Consider the following 22,715-nt stretch of genomic DNA (forward strand, 5'->3'; position numbering starts at 1 on the left):
CACTTTTTTGTACTTTTATTTTTCACTTTTTTCTCCTTTCATTACTTCTGTTGGGTTGGTAGTATTTTGTATTTGTCATATTTTTGAAATCATAATATATAAGATTTAGTCCTACTTTTTCACATAATAATATAGCATAAATTTTTATGATTTTATTATCATGAAATATTTATAAGCATAATGCACAGCCTTCCTAATATTTCATCATTATTCTGTATTATAATGTAAATGACAGAAATTATTTCATTGAATAGATTTCTCTATGGGGAATCACTGTCAGTTTGTCTCAATTACTACTTCTTATAGCAATATAGGAAAATATAAGTCATTTCATCCATGCCAACATTGAGTATTATTAATTTTAATGCTTTGCAAATGTGAAAAAACATGTATAACATTTTTAAAATTTGCATTTTTCATTCATTACAGAAAAAATTTACATATTTATTAGATATTCATATTTATTCCTTCATGTAAGCCTCTAAAAAGAATTAGTCGATGTTCAACCATTTCAAGAGGTAGCATATGATTAGGAACCGATGGGACTGAAGGAAGAAGTCCAAGCTGCTCTGAAGGCATTGCCAAAAAACAAAGCTCCAGGAATTGTTGGAATATCAATTGAGATGTTTCAACAAACGGATGCAGTGCTGGAGGTGCTCACTTGTCTATGCCAAGAAATATGGAAGTGAGCTTGCTGGCCAGCTGAGTGGAAAGGATCCATATTTATGCCTACTGCCAAGAAAGGTGATCCAACTGAATGTTGAAATTATAGAACAATATCATTAATATCCCATGCAAGCAAAATTTTGCTGAAGATCATTCGAAAACAGCTGCAGCAGGATACTGACAAGGAACTGCCAGAAATTCAGACTACCTTCAGAAGAGGACGTGGAACCAGGGATATCATTGCTGATGTCAGATGGATCCTGGCTGAAAGCAGAGAATACCAGAAGGATGTTTACCTGTGTTTTATTGACTATGCAAAGGCATTCAACTGTGTGGATCGAAACAAATTAAGGATAACATTGTGAAAAATGGGAATTCCAGAACACTTCATTGTGCTCATGAGGAACGTTTACACAGATCAAGAGGCAGTTGTTGGGACAGAACAAGGAGATACTGATTGGTTTAAACTTAGGAAAGGTGTGCGTCAGGGTTGTATCCTATCACTGTACCTATTCAATCTGTATGCTGGGCAAATAATCCCAGAAGCTGGACTATATGAAGAAGAATGGGACATCAGGATTGGAGGAAGACTCATTAACAACCCGAGTTATGCAGATGATGCAACCTTGCTTGGTGAAAGTGAAGAGAACTTGAAGCACTTACTAATGAAGATCAAAGACCACAGCCTTCAGTATGGATTGCACCTCAAAATAAAGAAAACAAAAATCCTCACAACTGGACCAATAAGCCACATCATGATAAATGGAGAAAAGATTGAAGTTGTCAAGGATTTCATTTTACTTGGATCTACAAACCACAGCCATAGAAGCAGCAGTCAAGAAATCAAACGATACATTGCATTGGGCAAATCTCCTGCAAGGACCTCTTTAAAGTGTTGAAAAGCAAAGATGTCACCTTGAAGACTAAGGTGCGCCTGACCCAAGCCATGGTATTTTAAATTGCGTTATATGCATGTGAAAGCTGGACAATGAATAAGGAAGACTGAAGAAGAATTGATGCCTTTGAATTGTGGTGTTGGTGAGGAAAATTGAATATACCATGGACTGCCCAAAGAAAGAATATTGAATATACCATGGACTGCCCAAAGAACGAACAAATCTGTGCTGGAAGAAGTACAACCGGAATGCTCCTTAGAAGCAAGGTTGGTGAGACTACGTCTTACATACTTTGGACATGTTGTCAGGAGGGATCAGTCCCTGGAGAAGGCCATCATGGTTGGCAAAGTACAGGGTCAGCGGAAAAGAGGAATACGCTCAATGAGGTGGATTGACGCAGTGGCTACAACAATGAGCTCAAGCATAATGATGATTGTAAGGATGGCGCAGGACTGGGCAGTGTTTCGTTCTGTTGTGCACACGGTCGCTATGAGTTGGAACCAACTTGAGGGCACCTAACAACAAGTCTCTAATCACGTCTTTTATTTATCTATTATGATGTTAATATTTTTTACATCTGTAGCTGTGAGCTTCTTATAGCTGCTTTTGTAATCTTCTTCAAAGCTTTTCCCTAGTTTATATTTTGCCTTTTAAATTTGTTTATAATTTTTAGTACATGCACTTTAAAATTCTCCTTTGTGGTTTTTTTTTTCCCCCCTATTCGGACAGTTTGTATATTGATTTCCATTTTGTATTAGCTTTTTTTGGTTGGTTTTATTTTTTTGTTTAAAGCTTTAAATCATCTGAGTATAGACCTGATACATGAAGTGACATTTGAATGTTAATTGATTTTTTTACAACCTGTCTAACTGCCTTAGTGTTGTCGTTAGGTGCTGTCGAGTTGATGCTGACTCATAGGAACCCTATGTACAACAGAACCTGAAACACTGCCCAGTCCTGCACCATCCTCGAAATTGTTGCTATGTTTGAGTCCTTGTTGCATACACTGGGTCAGCTCATCTTTTTGAGTGTCTTTCTCTTTTTCCCTAATCCTTTACCTCACCAAACATGATGTCATTCTCCAGGGGCTGGCCCCTCCTGATAACATGTCCAAAGTACGTGAACCAAAGTCTCACCACCCTCACTCCTAAGAAGCATTCTGACTGTACTTCTTCCAAGATAAATTTGTTTGTTTTTTGACAGCCCATGCTATATTCAGTTTTCTTCACCAACACCATAATTCAAAGTGCATCAGCTCTTCTCTGGTCTTCCTTATTCATTGTCCAGCTTTTTTGTGCACATGAAACAATTGAAAATACCATGGTTTGTGTCAGGCACACCTTAGTTCTTAAAGTGACGTCTTTGCTTTTTAATAATTTAAAAAAGTCTTTTGCAGCAGACTTGCTCAATGAAATATGTCTTTTGATTTCTTGACTGCTGCTTCCATGGGTGTTGATTGTGAATCCAAGTAAAATGAAATCCTTGACAACTTCAATCTTTTCTCCATTTATCATGGTGTTGCTTATTAGTCCAGTTGTAAGGATTTTTGTTTTCGTTATGTTGAGGTGCAATCCATACTGAAAGCTGTAGTCTTTGATCGCCATCAGTGCTTCAAGTCCTCTTTACTTTCAGCAAGCAAGGTTGTGTCATCTGCATATTGCAGGTCATTATTGAGTCTTCTCTGATTCTGATGCAGTTTCTTCATATAATTCAGCTTCTTGGATTATTTATTCAGGACACAGATTGAATAAGTATGGTAAATGTACACAACCCTGATCAGTACCCTTTATGAAATCATATTTCATATCTTTATCTGTTAACAGTTTCAGAAAAGGAGGATGTAAGCAGTGTAAATTAACATAATTGTGAAGCATATTGCTTGAGTTCAGATCTCAGCTCAACCACTTACTAGTACCACAATACTGGGCAAGCTGCTTAACCTATGTGTCTTAGTTGTGTCATCTCTAAAATGAATATACAAATAGAACCTGCATCACAGGGTTACCTTGAGGGTTATGTGAAATAATATATGTAGGGTGCCTGGCACATAGTAAATGATCAGTAAATGTTAACTATTATTGAATCTATTATTCTTAGAAAATCTTCATGCTGTTTTATTTATGAAGCTTTATAATATGATTTTCTTTCTGGTGGAAATATTCTCATTTTATTAGTCTTGAGAAACAATTTGGTACAGCAATAAGGGCATGGACTCTAGAGCTGGATTGCCTTGTGAATTCTAACATCCCAATGAATTAGCTGTGTGACCTTGAGTAAGTTACTTCACATCTTTGTGTTTTATTTTCCCTATTTGTATAATGGAGCTCAAGTAATGCAGTGGTTAAACGCTATGGCTGCTAACCAAAAGGTTTGCTGTTTGAATCTACCAGCCACTCCTTGGAAACCTATGGGGCTCCATTCTATAGGATTCCTATGAGTTGGAATTGACTGTACAGCAATAGGATGTTTTTTTTGTGTGTGTGTGCATATGTGTGTAAAATAGAGATATTTATAGTACTTACCCCGTAGGTTATTATGAGTATTAAATGAGAATTAAATATATTTCAAGCGGTTAGTGCTAAGTGCCTATGTTAGAGTTAGCTATTATTTGATACAAAATTTTCTAAATGTCTTTTCCACCCATTTTTCTTATCTAATGAAATTGAGGCTTATTCCGTCAAGTTTGGAGGGATCTCATTTGTACTTTGATCGAAAATGCATTAGGTACTTTTTTTTTAATTTAATAATATTGAGTCTTAATACCAGGGGAAAATGGTATATTTCTCCAATACTTAAATGCTTCTTTTAGATCTATCAATACATATGTATAACTTTTTAATTCTTCACATTTCTTATTAAGAGTCCTACTAGATAATTAATTGTTTGTTAATATTATAAAGAGAAAATTCATTTCTTTATTTCTAAGTAATTATTGTTAGTATAAAAGAAAGATATTGTTTGATTTATACTTATCTTCTCCTTAGCCATTGTGCTGAATTCTCTTAATTCTACTATTTGATTTAAATCCACTTTTCTTTGGTATTCTGGCATTTAATCACAAAGTTAGCAAATAACAGTTTTGCCTCCTCTGTTCTAATCATTTGAAATCTAATTTTTAATTCATTTTGAAACTATTGGTTAAGCTTCTGAAAAAACGCCAAATACATTTGTTTAACAAATATCCAGTGTTTTCAGTGTTTTGTGTACTGAGGAAGGCATTGGATTAAATCAACAGATGGCACAGCCATGAAGCCTGTCCTCACAGAACTTTAAATATAATACCCACATTTTTAACCTGGAATTGATCAGTCAAATGGGGCATGTGGGTTTGCATTATTTAGGGGAGATGCTATGTAGTTTCCATTAAATTATCAAAAGAACTTATGACCATAAAGGTTAAGAACCACAAACCCTAATTTATAGTGATAAACTGTAACATTATTTATTCCCCAATTGAATTGTATTTTGTGATGATTTAAATGTTCTTAGGGTACCTGGATGCTACAAAGAGCTAATGCACTTGGCTGCTAACAGAAAGGTTGGAGGTTTGAGTCCATCTAGAGGTACCTTGGAAGAAAGGTGTATCTATTTCTGAAAAATTAGCCATTAAAAATCCTGTGGAATAGAGTTCTATTCTGACAGATATAGGGTTGCCATGAATCGGAATCAACTTGATGGCAACTTTTTTTTTTTTTTTTAAATTCTCTCTTATAGACTTTTTTTTTTTAATTTGAAAGGCAAATGTGACCATGCTGTTATTTCCTTATTTATCCTTATTAAAAAAAAAAAAATCAAGTTCTCAAAAATCAGTTGCTAATTTACCATAGAAATATGCTCTACCAACTGAAAAAGACTTTTTTGTACATATATTAGTTCAAATTTTAAAAACAGTATTTTGTGTGTTAAAAAAGCAATATTGAAAACAATTAAAAAATGTAATTTCAGAGTGGTAACCTATGATTTCTAAGACAAGTAGAAATAAATTGGAGTATGATCTACAATTTTAAGTTGTGGTTATCTGTTCTAGACACTAGATGAGGGTTTTAAAGCAATATGGTTACCAAATTTATTCAAGCAAACAAATAAATATGCTATTTTTTTCCTTTTCCCAGCAATTATTCTTTTCACCTTTCCATTTCTAAAACAGAGGGAAAAGATAGAAAATATTTTCTCACATGAAATTGCCTGCTGGGTAGAGAAGGCAGCTGAGCTTTTGCAGGGTTTGATAGGCTGTTGGGAACGCGTTTCAGTTTAATACACAGAGTAAGAACCCAGAAAGCTGGGTGGCTCTCCACAAGCAAAACAGGCAGAGGAATGTGAGGTGCAGCAGAGGGGAGAGATTGTCTTCCCTGGTTTGTCATCTAGGAAACACACGCACAAGAAGGGCAGGAAGGACACTCGTGTGGACAAAGAACCAGGCTTTGCTTCCATTCTTGCCTCACGGTTCACACCGCAGCATCTTGCTAGTGGGTCTGCCGGCCTGTGTCAACAGATCCTTGCTGTATGTATGGAACCAGCTATTTGAATCCCTTGAAATTATTTTTATTTGAGTTGTAAAAACTAAACACATTTGAAAAATTTCTTCTCAGGTTATTCTCTGTGAGGGCTCAGCCTGCAGTTCTAGGAAATGTACTTCCCATCTGTCCACTTAATATATTTATAGTAGCAGGGGAATTCATTAAAAGGATGGTGATTCTTTCAAATGTTGGGATTCTTTAAAAGGAAGGAACTTAGGCCTATAATTATAATCACTGTCCTTCATTAGTTGGATTTTTGACTAGAATGTAGAGCAGAAAAACAAGGATAGTGGATATTATAAGCGGTTTAAAACAAAACAACTAAGACAGTTAAACATTGTGGTACAGTTTAAGTGTGATTGAATAAAAGGGAGAATAGGTTTTTATATGATGAATTACGGGCAATTGAAATGTCACTACTTTTCAGCATTTTTATCTCTTTAGGTTATTCTGTGCAAATAGTAGGCAATAATGGTTTTTAGGTCAATGAAATTGTTGTAAATCTCAAGCCGTGTGTTACTTTATACACTCAAGTTTTTTTTTTTTTAAAGATATTTATTAGCATTTTCCATGTGATAGGAACTGTATTAGCTGCTGGAGCTTCCCCTTTGGAGATTATAGACCAGGTATTGACAGTTGGTTAATCACAAAGTACAATTCTTGGCATCAAGAAAAGACACAGAGTCCAATGACAGTCCAACAGGGAAACCTAATTTCCGTTTGGGAATCTAAAGATAGTCTCACTAGAATAGTATTGAGACCTGAGAAATGACAGAGGAAGAACATGTGATAGGCAAGCAAGAACTAGATCAGGCAGAGCTGTATGGCCCATTTTGAGAATTTTTTTTTTTCCTAAATTCAGTGAGCAATCATGGAAGTAAGAGTGACATGATCATATTTCCTGATTAAAATCACTCTATCTGCGTTGTGAAGAATGGATTTTAAGGTAATTCCCGTCTAAGGAACTGGATAGGAAGCTATTGTCCTAATCCACATAAGAAATGGTAATGATTTGGATTAGATTGTTGGTGTCAATGGAAATGGAGTGAAGTGGATGGATTGTAGAGAAAAGCCTATTTGGAAAGACCGCAGAGATGCCGATGGCTTAGATGTGAGGGATGAGGCAAAAGGCATGGACTAAAGAATTGAGGATAGCTCCAGTTTCCCTGTACAAATACTGTAATCTTGATTTATGTTGGTCTGATTATGGAGTACCTTTTTAAAAAAAATTTTATATTTTTTTATATACAGGTCTGGCATGAAATATTTTAGTGGCTTAACTTGATACTTTATTTTCCTCTAAGTGAAACTTTGAATTTTTTGAACTAAAGTCAACTAGTACAATCATAATTCAAAAGTCAAAAATTACTAACTGGCCTAGAGAAGATAGAAGATAATGCAATCTGGAGAATATAACTAAACAGTGTAAGCCTACAGCCTTTCTAACTTTTTCTACCTCATGGTAGGAAGGAAAAATCTAGACATTGGAGATAATGTCCTTAGGAAGGTAATCAATAGAATTAACTTCAAACTCAAATAAACTTGGGTTCAAATTCCTATTTGAGTGACTTTAAGAAATGTACTCAATATCCCTGAATATATTTACTCATTTTAAAAATGAGGATAATCATATTATCTATTTCAGTATATTTTTTATGAGTATTAAATGATATAATTCACACAAAAAACTTGACAGAGTCAAGTTTAACTATTACATATATGATAAAGATGAAAAAAATGAGAAAGAAGATGATGTTAAGATCCAGGCACAACCTTTAGTTATTACTGGCAAGTTACTTGACAGCTCTCAGCCTCATTTTCTTCATTCATTAGTTGTGGTTAGTAATAGCTACCTACAAGATTATTGTGAAGATGGAAGGTATATGTAAAACACTTTTCCAGTACCCAAAACATAGTAGATATTCAATAAGTTAGTGATTTCTTTTATTGGATTGTTACCCATGAGATATTAATCCCTAAAATTATACAAATATTATCAGTAAAAAGCAAATGAAGATATATCAATGGTAAATTTAGAGAATAACACTAGATACTGGACTGTCTTTAAGGTTATTTGTAAGGTGAGCATAAATATCAGCTTCTCCTGTGACCTCCCATTGCACTTTATTTCTCCCTTTCTTTTCAATTTTGTATTTCACTTAAATAATTTGAATGCTGCTATCCTACAGCCAAATCTCAAGAGTTTGTTCTCCTTCTGTTTCTTGATTCTGGCCAAATAACCAGCTGGCTGATAAGGTTAAACAGAGATCTACCACTGAGAAGTTGCAGCTTTGCATAAGGTTTCCCTGAAGGTGAAGTGCATATAGATTAGACGCAACTAGCAAAGGTGACAGGAAGGACATATCTACATGGTAGCTGAGCTTATCTGAGGTCCAAAGCTTTGTTACTACTTATGCCCATCAAAATACTGCATTCAATGGAGTTTTTCAGTTTAATAATAAAATTAATATGTATATTCTGGATGAGGCAGGGAGTTTTCTCAGGCTCAGCCAAACACTGTATACTCAACCAAGCTAGAATTTTTTCTGTGAAAGTCTGTATTGAGCCACTGTTTCAGTAAATAGTATTTAAGAAAAAATATTAATTGCAGAAGACAAAACGGAATATCTTCAAAGGAAGAGAAATGCCAGCAAAAGTTAAGAGAACCCTAATGAAACGATCATTATTGTAAACATTTTTAAGTAAGACCTAAGCAAGAATACCTGTATTATTCTACAAACCTTGGGTTTGTAGATTAGGAATAAAACCTGAGTTAGTCAAGATATTGTCCTTTGATAGGAATGCTCATCATATTTCAGGACATAACTTATACAACAATTACATAGTCTGAGTTTCTTAATTCTAAGTCTACCTCTGTCAGGGAAAGAGATTTGCAACCTGAAACTTTGTAACTTTTTTGCTGACTTTGCTGGGAGGCAATTTGCCAACATCTCATTATGTAATGTATTTTTAAAGAAATGTAAAGGGCAACACATGGTGCTTTTTATTTTTGCTGGAAAGCTGAACGTCAAGGCACTTCAGTTCAGCAGAATATAAATCATTACAAATTCTCCTTCCCAGAAATTCAAGACACATTAATCAAAACAAATGAAACTCAAACGAAACTGAAAACAACTGCAGGGTGAATAAGCAAAAACATGATTGGGTTGAAAGTATAATATAGCCACTGATAGAAACATTATTTATCAGAACACCAAAAAGATTAAATAGGAACATTCTGGTTTCAAAATTTCAGATATAGGTCAAATATTAATAGGGAATGGTCACTTAACAAATTCAAAGGTAGAAGTATGACCTTTTGCCTAAAGTATCCTGACTAATTACAAAACCTCTCATTTCACCTGAACTGTTTAGATCATCATATCATTCTGTATAGTCAGGCAAGGAGTTTAATTTTCAAGCTAAATCAAAATCACTTAAGATGCCAGTAATAAGATTTAGCAAGTATTCATTGTTGAAACATAAAATAGGATCTCAAGGAATGTTTGTGCAACCCGATCATCTGTTCAAAGACCAAAAAATTTGTTTCATTTTCTTTGAACAATATATAACAAAATAATCACATAAAGGTTGATGAACGGTAATTTTTCATTATTCAGCCATTTATGCCATAAATATTTATGAAGTATCTGCCATGTCCAGACATTTTGTAGCAGTATCATAAATATCGATAAACATGCGTATTCAGTGAGGGACATTCTAGAGTCTAAGCTCCTCAATAGCAAAGATTGTCACATTCCTCTTTTCTGTACTCCACATTGCTTAACATGATGCCTTACACATTGAAATACACAATTACCATCTGTTGAATAAATTTATTCAGCGACTGCTAAAAGAAAATCATTGTTCTGGGTTTGAAAGACAGATCCATCTGAGTAGGAAAAAGTAGCAATAGGGGAAGCATAAATCTTTTGAAAAAAATAATGGTCAAATTTAGAGAAGCTGTAAGAGTTTAGCATTTAGGGCATATCCTCATGGGAGTGTTTGAGAAAGATAAGTAGGAAGAGAAAGAAAAAAAACAAAAGGGAAAAAAAAAAGTCAAACTCTTGTTGTTGTCGCTAGGTGCCTTCAAGTCAGTTCTAACTCATAGCAACCCTATGTACAACAGAGCAAAACACTGCCCGGTCCTGCACCATTCTCACATTGCTGTTTGAGCCCATTTTTGCAGACACTGTGTCAACCCATCTTGTTGAGGGCATTCCTCTATTTTGCTGATCTGCTCTTTTACCAAGCGGGATGTCCTTCTCCAGGACTGGTCCCTCCTGATAACATTTCCAAACTACATGAGTCAAAATCTCATCATCCTTCTAAGGAGCATCCTGGCTGTACTTCATTCAAGACAGATTTGTTCGTTCTTCTGGCAGTCTGTGGTATAGTCAGTGTTCTTTGCCAATGCTGCAATTCAAAAGTGTCAATTCTTCTTTGGTCTTCGTTATTCATTGTCCAGCTTTCTCATGCATGTGAGGTGGTTGAAGATACCATGGCTTGGGTCAGGCATACCTTAGTTCTCAAAGTGACTGTGGGACCTTAAATGCCATATGTTGGACTTTTTGGCTTCTTCTATAATCAGCGAGTGACTGCTGAAAATTTCTGCAAGAAAATATCTAATATTTCATCCTTAATGCTATAGTTTATGAAGTTTCTGCTCTTCAGGTTCCTTTTAAATGCTTCATTAGCAGAAGAGGTTATTGGGGAAACTCCCTAACTCTTGCTTCATTATGCCTGCATCTCATCAGGGTTTCAGATTTACATTAACAAAATTGGGTCATACAGATAACTTTATCCCTTTTAATTCAGACTTGTATCAAATATTAATTGTTTACAGCACTTAAGTTGTATGTCAGTTTGGTTGGGCCATGATTCTTAGTGGTTTGGCAGTTATAGTTTGATTTGTATAATGATGTAATCACCTCCATGATGAGACCTCATATAATGTGATCACCTCCATGATGAGATCTGCTGTGAGTAGCCAATCAGTCAAAAAGGAGTTTCCTTGGGGGTGTGGGCTGCATCTAATATAGAACTTTCTGGCAAGTCTTGCAGGCTTTTGCTCACTCTGGATCCTGCAGTTGGCTCCTGTTCGTTTGGCCTCTGGTCCTTGGGACTTGAACTAGCAGCTTATCTGCCGATCTTGGGATTTGTCGGCCTCTGCAGTCTGAGAGCCAGAGGCCTCCCGATCTTGGATTAGCCAGCCTCTAAAGCTATGTGAGTCAGGAAAAGCCTCCAGCCTGACCCACGGACTGGGGACTTTCCAACTTCTACAATTGCGTAAGCCATTTCCTTGATATAAATCTCTCTCTCTCTAGATATAGATGTGCTTCACAGGTATTGCCTCTCTAGAGAACCTAGCCTAAGACAGCAACTATATAAAGTTACAGATCAAAGGCATGGATTATTCAAAAACTGAAATTTACAGAAAAGGAATTCTATAGCTTCTTATAATTTTTCATTAATTCTCTATAAATGTAAATAATTATTTCTCTTTATCAACCCTAAATATAAATCAACAAACATTTGAGTACATATTCAAATGTACGCGATCCCTAGTGGATAGTAGAAGTAGAGGCAACTTCTTAAAATTCAGAATCATAGGATGTAGTTTGGCACAAGCGTTGAAGCATTCTCAGTGAATCGAGCACATGATCCAGCCACCTATCTTCATAAGCCATTAAGCTGCCTTCACCTATATGGTTATTATACTGATAAACGTATATCCAAAGTCCAGGTGGCTGAACAATAAAAACTCGATTTTTTCTTTAGCAAATGTACCTTTCTTGTACTCTCTGGCTCAAAATTTGTCAATGATTCTCCATCATTCTATCATTCATTCAGTAAGTATTTACTGAATACCTTCTGTGTATTATGTTAGATTATAGAAGCAAAAGGTCAATTGTAAAGTCCTTATCTTAGCAGTTGAAACATCCACATTCTGGTCCTTTTGTACCTACTGAGTAAGTCTATTGCCTTCCATTCTCCCTCATGAAATCTCTGCTCCAATGAGACTTGTGGGCTTATTATCACCTGACTGTCAACTTACAGACCAGGTCTGTTCTAAAAACTTGCACATTAACTTAGTTAACCTTCACATGAACCAATGATATAGCTACTATTATTTACCAGAACTTATGGATCAGAAAACATAAATTTCACAACCTAGGTCCAGGTTTATGTTATTCGGAAAGTATCTCCCCTGATTACCTCCTCTTATCAGGTCCTCTCTCTTGTCTAAATTCCTGGAGCTATCATTTGCTTTACTCACTGATACTTTATTATTACTTTCTTATTTACCTTTTGAATGCAAGGCCACTTCCAACTAAATATAGGGACACTTGATTAGAAAACAACACTTGAAGACTATAGCAGGTGTTGAAGAAAGTATTTTGGAGAAATGGTTTCTTTGCTGAAATTTCATCTTTCTGATAGGTCTTGATGGCTTAGGAAGGTAATAGAGCATAATATCTGCCTATGAAAATGTACTGAAAAATCTGGACATATGGTCTTAGCCTTTTAGATTTTTATATCCTCAAAAGGCAGTGTGATTGAGAGACAAGAGCGCAGGCTGTGGGTTCAATCAGAACTAGTTCATGTGGCAAAGTGGCTTTGGCAAGCTATTTGATTCTTTGTAAGATGTTAATAATAACACTTGTGAGATTCTTTTGAAAAACTTATGTAAAATGCCTATGTTATTGTCTCTTCACCCCTAACTAGATTGAAAGCTATTAAAAAAGAAATGCCTTATGTGTAGCTTCATGATCTTATTGGGGCTTACCTACGTTGTACATATTGTGTGATCAATAAATGTGTGTGTGTTTAATAACAGAAGAGATTTAGTGTCATAGAAGAAAGCTGGTAATTAGAAAAAGCACTTATCAACAGATATGCAAGCACCCTTGTATAGAGCTCTTAGAGTACAGGGATAGTTATTAAACAGTTAACATTGGTTTGAGGATAATTTTGTGTACTTTTACAATTGAGGAAAACAACACTACTCTTCCAAGATCTAATGACTTTCCTAATGCAGTGCAGTTGCTTGTGGAAATTTCATTGTAGATCTGCAAAATTAATATTTGATGTAGCAAAGGTAGAAAAAGTTAAACAGGCAATTTTATTTCTTTAATAACGTGTAAGTGCCTACTATGTACACTGTGTACACTGTGCTAGGTTCTAGGAATTAAACAGACCCAAGATATATGGTCCTTGACTTCAAGGAGGGTATTAATCAGTCAGAGATAAATGCTGAATAGATAGTATCCGCAGAGACGTTGGAAGTAGGAGGTGAGGATAAAGAAAGATTTCAAAGATGAGCCCTTATCTCCTGGCTTGCCCATTGGAGTAGAAGATGCAGCCATTTTGCAAAGGGGTGGTACAGATTCTTTGGGAAAGGGAGTTGATGTAGAATTTCATTTTGAACATGTTGGGTTGAAGTTTCCTATCAGACACCCAAGTGGAAATAATATGTAAACATTTGAATAAATGAGACCTGAAGTTAGAGGTGAGATAGGAGTTGGAAGTGCATATTTGGAAGTGATCTGCATAGAGATTATATTTGAAGCCCAGTATCAGATTGAACCCCCTCATCAATTTGGTTAATGCAACAGAGACATGAAAGGATAAAGAATTAAACAGAAGAAATAAAAACCTGAAATTGTTTTTTTCCCAACGTGGCTCTCTCACTAACTAAAAAAATAAAATAAGGGAGAAAGCAGTGACGGGGCCCTGCAGGTCTTTGCTGCTTTCTCGCCAGTATTATTTCCTATCATTACAAGTTTAGAAAAAAATATTTTGGCTTTTGTTCTGAAGTTTCTTCTGAAGTAAAACAGATCTTTTAAAAAATTGCTTCTTGAGTAATTGAAGGTTTTAGGAATATTGCTTCTGTAGTTTTGCTTTCTTTGAATAAAGATGTTAGAAACTATTAAATTGAATTGACTTAACTGAATTGGAGAGTATTTTAAAAATAATTTTTGTATGCTCTTTTTAGGAATAAAACCTAAAGTATTTGAGGGAAGAATCACTCATTAACCACCCTCCCCCCCACAAAAAAGAATTACTCATTAGCTTAAGTACTGATACAATGACCTACAGTCAGTGATTCTTCTCTGTTATTTAAAAAATAAGAAGTCAAATGGTTACATCATGCCACTTCCGGAGACACGTTCTTTTATCTGGTCTCTATGTATCTCTTAACCTGAATAGCAGCTAAGAGTAGTTAAAAGGTCAGCAGCCTTCTTCTCTCATCATATATGGGTCTCTTGCCAGAAGACATGAAAAAAAAAATGCTATGCATCTTTAGATTGATGAAGTAGAATCTTTTATGCTCAAGACATACAGGTACAGTGCAGTGTGGGGCATCCTCTAACGCTGTGAGCTTTTTCAGGGTATTAGGGAGAGTGGCTTAGAGTGGAGCCTCAGAAAGCCAGATGGCAGTAGGAGTGAAGCCTTTTTATTAGGGAAGGCATTTCCACAGAGAATAAGGCCATACTGAGGGGAGAATGTGGCCTAGGAAGTCTTTAAAAGCCCCAGGGTAAATTGCGTGGGCTTTTTGACCTGGCCCCGTTTCTTTGCAGCTCTTGTCCCTTTGTGCTTGTCTGTGAAAGCACAAGAAAAAGAGGTTTGAAAGTTGTGTCTGCTGGCATGGGAATTTTTTTCTGCTGTCAAAGTCTTATTAAATCCTACTTTGGAGTTTTAGATATGATTCACAGGGAAGGTATCACAGAGCACATTTCTTTGTAGTAGCCCAGCTATCTCACATCAGTTTGAACTGTAGTTGGGCAAGTGAAGTTAAAAGCACATTCAGTCAGGTCATTATAGTCCAACAATGGAGTCTCATATGAAAGTCGGAAACTTACCAGGGATTAGTCAAAGTAATATATTAAAATGTCTTGATCGTTTTGATGAAAAAACAAAAACGAATAAACTGCCATCAAATCGATTCTGACTCATAGTGACCTTGTAAGACAGAGTAGAAATTCTCCAGAGGGCTTCCAAGGTTACAAATCTTTAAGGAAGCAGATTGCCGCATCTTTCTCCCACAGAGCAGCTGGTGGGTTCTAACCACAGACCTTTGGTTAGCAGCTAAGTGCTGTAACTACCATGCCACCAGGGCTCCTTTGGCCATTATGATATGGCGATGTAAATCAGATGTAGACATAGAGAATATTCAATTCTCACTCAGACCAAATGCCACAAAAAAGGACAGTACAGACATAATTTTAAGAGGTGGGCTATTAAATGGTGAGTACCTCCTGAATTTTAGAGTGCACTGGGTCAAAGTGTAGCCTAATGAATTCAGAAGACATTTGCATGCACGGATCTACCTGTGGAGTGTTCTCTGAGGGTAGTAGAAGTATTCCAACATTCACTTAATACCTTTACTGCAATAGTTCTTGAACGTTAGTACACCTAAGAATTAACTGGGAAGCTTGGTTAAAAACCAGATACTTGGGTTATTCCCCCAAAGACTCAAATTTATTCTTGCGAGTTGTTCGGGAATCTACCTTATTAACAAGCACACCCAAATGCTACTATTATAGTTGGCTGCTGGACCACATTTTTGGAAACACTGATTTAGTGTTTTGAACAATATGTTAATCATCAAATATATAAAATATCCTTGCTCATGATATAGATCAAGGATGGGTTCTAAGTATCTTTTTCAAATTACACAATAAATAAACATGAGATTTAAATCTGCCTGAAAAATCTGGATTCCAGCCCTCTCCCTGTTACTAGCTGTCTGCCTTTCAGCAATCTACATGACCCCTAAGAACTCAATCCAATCTCTAAAAATATCACAGGGATTTGTCCAGGATCAGACGAAATTATATAGCTTAGTACTTTGTAAACTTTTTTAAAAGATGATTTTATTTTTTGTTGTTGTTGAGAATATACAGAGCAGAACATACACCAATTCAACAATTTCTACATGTACAATTCAGTGACTTTGATTACATTCTTCAAGTTGTGCAACCATTCTCACCCTCCTTTCTGAGTTGTTTCTCCGCCATTAGCATATACTCACTGCCCCTTAAGTTTCCTTCTTTTCCTTCCAGTTGCTGTTGTCAATTTGATCCCATATAGATAGTTCTTAAAACAGCACAGTGCTTTACTACATTCTTTACTAATTAAGCTAAACTACTAAAATAAATAAATAAATAAAAAATTTTTTTCTACTGTTTGCTTTAAAGAAGACTTCATGGGATAGTTTGGGTTTAAGGTTTAAAGATTACCTTAGGGCAATAGTTTTAGGGGTTCATCCAGCCTCACACATATGCATGTTACTTGCCCTGTACTGTCTCTAGGTATCCAGGGTTACCTTTTAGTACCCCACTTGTCACTAGAATCCCATAATAATATATGGTTAGTACTTTATAAATTTTTAAGCATGTATGCATGTTACTTGCTATGTACTGTCCCCAGCCTTTAATACCCCTATTTGTCACCTGGCTCCATACTGTTCCTTCTGCCCCATTCTTCATGTAAATCATTGACAGCAGAGGGATTATCAGTTCCACTTACATTATCATTCCCCAGCTCCCACTAAAATTTACCTGTCATATATCATCCTCTGTTTAAGATTCATCGCATGATTTTGAGCAACAATTTTTTGCCACACCTAGTGCTAGATTCTAGTGATTCAAAGTAGAATGAGGCATGGCCTTTTCCGTAGAGTAATAAATCTATTCTTATTCATAAAAAGTTTGAGTGGAATCGCATGAATAAATGTTTGGGTTTTAAATCTTGCTTGCTTGATAACACAGCACCTCCTTTGTTCACTGAATCAGCAATTTTTGGAACTGCAAATAATCAAGAAATAATTTTGCCCAATTTGCTCATTATTACTACCTCTACTTTCTATCACCTCAAATATTGTAATCCAAGGAAAATAACAGTGAAGGTTCAGCTTGGATATCAGGTCCATGGAGGAGATAGTTTAGTATCAGCAGGGCCTTTCTACAGTTCCTCAGATTTCTAAAAGTACTGAACCACACATACTAAAACCCAAACCTGTTGCCATGGAGTTTATTCTGACTCATAGCGACCCCACAGGACAGAGAAAAACTGCTCCATAGGATTTCCAAGGAGTGGCTGGTGGATTTAAATTGCTGACCTTTTGGTTTACAGCCAAGCACTTAACCGCTGCACTACCAGGGCTCCAACCACGCATACACAATCTCCTAAAATGTGGGACGAAATCTACATAGGACTTTCTATTTATCCTACTACCTAAAAGTGATGATTTCCTGAAACTCTCCCAATGAATAAGTGTGGCTGCACCCCTTAGAGTCCTGTGTGACCTCATGAACTTCAAATAGCATGTGAAAAATAGGTGCTGTGAAAGTCAAACTGTTTCCAGTGTTGTCAAGTTTCTCTGCTTACATTGCATCATTTTTAAAATAAAGGGGTAATTAATTCAATCACAAATCTAATTATCTAAAAATATGAGCAGTCAGTTCTTTAAAATGCAGGCTGTGCTGTCAGTGCTCAATTAATATCCATATCTTCAAAAAGCTTTCAGATTTTTTTTTCCCTCCACATTTCTGATTCCTTATATTTTACACTCTGTGAAAACTGAAATGTTTTGAAATGTATTGTTCTTCTTCTTGGCATTTTCTTCACACACAGTCAAGTGTCAGGCTGTCTAGGGGCTTAGGCTGCAGTGATATGAAGACCGTCATGCTCTACCTGCTAGTTGAGCAACACATGCTTCTATCCTGGCAAAGGAAGGATACCGTTGACAATAATTTTCAGAAAATGAGAAGTTTTCCTTGGGTGTGTTCTATTGTTCCTTGGCTCAGGGCCCTGCATTCTTCAGAAATTTTTACTAAATGGATTTGGTCATAGTAATAAGCTGCTCAGATATTGTCAATGACTGCAAAAAAATAAAAAAGTTCAACTGAAACAATAAATTAATGATAGAGTTTGAAGAAGTCATTGTGAGGCTGGAGAATAATAACATCTAAAGCATGCAATTATTCAGCTGGAGGGAGTCACATCACATATGCTTATATTAGATTTCATAATCTGAAAATTAACCAGAGAGATATAATATCGGTATGACAGTTCTTAGTGGACTTAACATGAAAATGTAAAGTATACCTTTTATAAAGGATTTTCCAAACCAATTTTACTTCCAGAAAATTTCAATTATTAATTCCATTCATGCCTCTTTAGTGTTTTGATTCCTACTGTATACATATGTGGTAGGGCTTTTACTTCCACACACAGTCTTACACATGCATTAGTTAATTCTCACAATCGCTCTCTCAAGTAGGAACTTGGATTCCCATTTTACAGATTGTGTAACTGATACCTCAGGAAGATTAAGTGACTTGAGCAGCAGAGGCAGAATTTCAGATTGAGTCACAGGTTTGAACATCCCCTGTTTTTGAAACGTGGAGAAGATATTGGTATCTGTTCATCTAGAATAATCTGCACCTAACTCTAACGAGCTTCCCTTAATCATTTCCCAGATACCAAATTTTGTAGCAAATGTTCTTCAGAACCAGACCAGTGTGAAAAAGAACACTATTCAAATTTTAGGTTAAATTTTTAACCTATTTCACTAATTTTAACATGACCTTTCATGAGCTATGTTGCTGATAGAGACCCATGATTTTTTATGGCTCATAAAAAAGATCTTTTTGCAGAAAGATATTTTTTTCTCTCTTTTTTTTAAAAAGAAATGTGACCTCTCATTAATATTTATATTTTCTTAATAGTCTTAATGTCTTATTCTCCAAATGTAATTCACTGTATAGTTTATAAATAACTATTAGTGGCTAAAATCTGTTAATGAATTTTGAAACCTTTTAAAATAATTTAAAAGGTTTCAAAATTTGGGCTGTCCTGTACCAGAGAAAAATGAGAATGGAGCCAGATGGTTTCTGCACAGTAGAAAATGCATATCTAGATATGGACCAAAATTCTAAAGTGATAACCTTGGCATTGTCTATAGGAAAGAGGGAGTGGTAGAGAGAAAAAGAAGGGTAGAATGAGAGAAGGAGAAAGAAGGAAGAGAATGTGTCAAATTAAATTACCTGAATATGAAGTTTGTATTTTTCCTAATGTGTGAAGCAGTAATGAATCATTTTGTAATGGATGCTGGAGAAAAGAAGTTGAATTCTCTTAGAAATTAATATAGTGACAATGTATCTCAGGGATAGGGCAGTCACTTGGCACCCATAGAGCTGTGATGGGCTGTGAGATGCAACATCTGGCAACAGTAGCTGGAGAAGGACCTCCAATGAGAGAATGAGAAGCCACAGGGCTCTGAAGGTTGACAAGCTCAGGTGACAGGAGCCTGAGCTTGCTTCCTGCTTCTGGTCATTCTAATATTTCATTTAATGAGAAGAAAAATGTCTGCTTTTCTAACTGGTGCATCGTTGTCAGAGTTGTTTGCTGGTTTTCTTCCTTTGCCACTTTATTTGCTGCAATACTTTGAGACCCATCGGGGAGCTAACTATGAATTACTGAGTGCTGTGTCCTGAGAAAGCAATAATAACAGCAGTATCTTTCACATAAGCAGGAACGGGGGACTCAGCCTTGCTGTTCTCTGTACTCTCCCGTACTGCTGAAGGACTGTGATCAGGGAGTCAGAAATGATGGGATAACTGGTGACACAACAGAACAAATGATCAGCAGAAAACACACATGTAAACGATACGTGAAAGATGCTTTTATACCCGAATGGCAAGAAATTCATTAAGGGAAATAAATTACATGCTGGAGATGACTCACTGCCTTATTGAAAAATGTGCCATTTTGAAGGGAAGGAAAAGAGAGCATGGTACAATACAGAGAGGCTAGAAATAATGAGAAATTTTCATTCTGATTAGAGCGGTGCAAATTCACACTGGAAGACAGAGACTTTCAACAGCGCACAATAAAGTACGTACAGTATTTAAATTATTGCTTCTTAGAATATATCCTCTTTTAGAATGTATTTATAAGCAGTAGCATATAATACCTAACAAAACTCGAGCCACAATAAGAGACCTTCCTTATTATTTGTCATTACCTTCCTATCCTCATCTTAAGGAATTAAAGTTAAAATTTAGTTTGTTAATAGCAAATGTATTTGAATACAGTTGTAGATATTTTCCATTCATCCATTTATTCATTCGGTAAATATGCACTGAATGGCTACCGTGTGCCAAGCATTAGAGACACAGAATGAATAAGAGACATGCCCGTTGCTCTAATAGGCCTGTGGTTAGTACAATATTAAGTTAGTATTTATGGAATACTTGCATAGCAATCATTTCACATGCAAAATTTTATGCAACCTTTACAAAAAATAGTCCTATGAGATAGGAATTATTTCCATATTTTAAACCGGAGAGAATTAGAGTCAGAGAGGTTGAATAACTTGCCGAAAGTTGCAAACTAAGTAGCGATTGAGCCGAAATTCAAACAAGATCTTGCTGGCTTCTCCTGTACTATGAGAATCATTTACCCACTCATTGCTACTTCATAGTGACCCTATAGGATAGAGTAGAACTGCCCCATAGGGCCTCCAGGTTGTAATCTTTAGGGAAATAGATTGCCACATCCTTATCCTGCAGAGAGGTCTATGGCTTCAAACCACCAACCTGCAGGTAGCAGTTGAGTACTTAACCACTGTGCCACCAGGCGTCCTTTGAGTGCCATTTAGAGTTCTCAAATTATAACAGTTTATGAATAGATAAATTAGAACTAATTAAATTTAAATAACTACTTTCATTAAACTGCACATACCTTATAATTTTTAAAGTGTTCACACATATGTTATCTAAGTTAATCATTAAAAAAGTCGTTGCTTTATTGGCTTCCAGTTTGGGCATAGTTTGCCTGCTTGCTTCTTCTAGCTGCCTCTGTCAGCAAAGGACATCATACTAATTAGTGCAAATAACCCAATTAGAGTAATTAGAAGCCAACAGGGCAATAAAATGCTCAAATGCACATGATTTCTATGATAAACCTTTGAAAGACACAACCAGTGTGTACAGCTTTCAATAATTTTCACTTAAGTCTGTATTTAGGTACTGATGATAACATAACATAAAAAAACATACATTATTGAAATTAAAAGCTAATGTTTCCTTCCACCAACTATTTAGTTAATTTGTCTGCCTCCTGAAAGATATTACTTAATACAGTCTGGAGAGATGGGTTGCTCTCACCTTCTCAAATATCTGCAAGAGAAGGAATTTGGTCATAAATTAATCCTGGAATTTAAAAACCAATCTGCTGGATATCTTTTTCTTTTCCAAAGATATTCTAAATAGTCCCTGCTATGAATTTGACCCATTTCTTCTAAGAATCCAGCTCAACTTTTTCCAGAAATAAATTATTTATTAATAGAATAATCTATACATGAAAGAGAAAATACGCTTATGCTGGGCCACATATTACCAATACACGTTTTGTCTAATTCCTACAAAGTGCTAGAGTTTTTGCAAATCAAGGTGATAAATAAAGCCTTAAAATCCTTCACTATTGGAAAAAAAAAAAAAAGACCCCTCAGTTTTCTTTAACATGTCAGTATGATGCAAGCAATCAGTAGCACTTCCTTTTTGCAGTTTTAAATAATATTTAAATATATTCAGATGTTGAACATTAAAGCAGTAGGTGCTTTCCTTTCAGAATTGCTTTCATATTCAATTTATGTTTTACACTACTCAACAGTGTCATGAGATTGTTCTTTATGTTGTTACATATTCTTTCAAAACACGATTTAAGGTCTTTTCAAGTTGAAATTTCTTTTGTGTCCACACATTGTAATACCCTGAGACATGTTGTGCTCATGGAGTTACAGTAAGAAGCAAGGGTTGGGTTCTGAAGGCACCAAACGACACAAATCTAAGAGTGTGGCATCTCTACCGTAATGTCCTGTTTGGCACGGTCAGGCCCATTCCTGCAATACTGCAGTTTTCCACGATGTTAATTAAAATCATTACTATTTTTTCAAATTTAATTGCGTATAGGTCTCAAACAGCTATATGATTTCACTAATCTGTGTACATATCTGTGTTCCCATTGATCTGTGAATTCCTTAAGAGCAAGCAAACGGAGTCTTTCTTTTGGTTTCCTCATATCTACATGCCTGGCTACAGTGGTGGATTTGCCATGAACATAATGAAACATGTTTTGCCATGGCCCTTCACTTGCACGAGGCTCTTTCAAGGTCCTGGGTGGAACTTAGCAATCATGTAGTCATAGTTTTTGCAAAATTTGTAAATGCACCATATTTTAATTAGACTGCTGCATGGTTTTGTAGCTAAGTTTGTATTTGTAATTTTGTAGTCTTTTTCTTAAAGAAGGCTCCCCAACTTTTGAAGCTTTAAGCCCCACAAAACCTTGATTCCCCCCTGCTGACACATAAAGAAAGATTATTTATTCTTTGTTGGATGAATAAATGAAAGAAGCAAAGTTAAATGTTAAATATCAACATTTAAAAATTAGCATATCTGGCAAAAATTTTCCACAAGCCACCAACAGGTAATGCTAACAATTTATCCTTGTCTAATTTATGTGAGTTTACAAAGCTCTTGTACAAACATGTTTAAAATGGATCTTTATACCAGCCCTTCAATAAAAATTAATCTTCTATTAAAATTATTAACATTGAAATGTT

The 22,715-nt window shown here is 35.7% G+C and overlaps 1 protein-coding gene across 3 annotated transcripts in view; it reads left to right on the plus strand.

Annotated features, from left to right (window-relative positions):
• Positions 1-22,715, plus strand: part of CNTN1 (contactin 1) — a 385,906-nt gene that overhangs the window by 191,229 nt on the left and 171,962 nt on the right. The window lies entirely within an intron of this gene.

This window comes from Elephas maximus, chromosome 4, assembly GCF_024166365.1.
Source record: "Elephas maximus indicus isolate mEleMax1 chromosome 4, mEleMax1 primary haplotype, whole genome shotgun sequence".
Classification (NCBI taxonomy): domain Eukaryota; kingdom Metazoa; phylum Chordata; class Mammalia; order Proboscidea; family Elephantidae; genus Elephas; species Elephas maximus.